A 1,317-nucleotide genomic window follows, 5' to 3' on the forward strand; every position below is an offset into this window, starting at 1 on the left:
GCTACTTTTGTAACTAGTTGTGGTTTCTCAACTTTGCTACTTGCAATATGTCCCTGTGTTTTTCTATAGATACGCGGTGATGTTAAACTGCTGGAAATACGAAAGCGCCAGCCGGCCAGACTTTGTGAAGCTCTACCAAACAATGGATACATATATTAAAACAAAGGTTTGCCATACAGCGTCTAATTCAGGATATAATTCAGAAATTGAAATCGGTATCCTACCAAGTCAATTGCGAATTTCTTTTCACGTCAATGTGATGTCAAAACGCATTAACTACCCAGCCGCTAACAATTTGTGAATTCAGTTTCATCATGAACCAATATTACTTTTAAACATATGCAAGTGTGGTTACGTTATGTCAGTCTGGATCATCCTTATTTCCCTCTGTTGTCTACACACAAGAAAGAACGGAACAGATCTTAAAATAACAATTTTGGAGAACTTTGACAGAAAGGAAGACCTTACCTGACTTTTATTCTTATCAATTCATGCAAGTACTAATGGTTCTTGTCTTTGTGATTGATATCTGATCCGCTCTTTTTTTCCTTTTTAGTGACTCTTTTTTGGAATTTCTTTGTAGAATTTATGAAATTCATTCGTTCAAGATTTTTTTAACTCATACAGTTCTTGATAACCTTCTAATCTTTTTCATAGACATATGTAGATATCTTTGACGATGGCAAGTATGATCAGGATAAGTACAACTTTGTCGATGACCGTGGAGCTGTTGCAAAGCCAGAAGATGCAGGACCGGACGAGCTAGGAGCAGCTGCAGCAAATCCCATCGGTGAAGTGGGTGAACACGGTGCTACGGTACATCCCTTTCTGGTTGCAGTGGGCGATGATGCTACACCTTTCCCTCTTGGAATTAACGTAGGAGACGAAGGAGCACCTGCAACAGATCCCGACCGTGAAGTGGGTGAACACGGTGCTACGGCACATCCCTTTGTGATTGCAATAAATGATGGTGCTCAAGCTTTCCCTTTCGCTATTAACGTACCAGAGAAAGGGGCAGCTGCAGCAAATCTCGCCCATGAAGTGGGTAAGCACGGTGCTGCTCCATATCCCGTTGTGGTTGCAATTGACGATGGTGCTACAGCTTTCCCCTTCGCTATTAACTTACAAGACAAAGGGGCAGCTGCAGGAAATCTCGCCCGTGAAGTGGGTAAGCACGGTGCTACGGCACATCCCTCTATGGTTGGAATTGACAATGGTGCTACAGCTTTCCCTCTCGGGATCAAAGTAGAAGAAGAAAGTTGAGCAGCATACCCTTTTGAGAGTGATAAGAAAGATATGGATGCCCAAGCGTACCCT

Source organism: Pocillopora damicornis, chromosome 5 (genome assembly GCF_964200805.1).
Source record: "Pocillopora damicornis chromosome 5, jaPocDami1.2, whole genome shotgun sequence".
NCBI classification, from domain to species: domain Eukaryota; kingdom Metazoa; phylum Cnidaria; class Anthozoa; order Scleractinia; family Pocilloporidae; genus Pocillopora; species Pocillopora damicornis.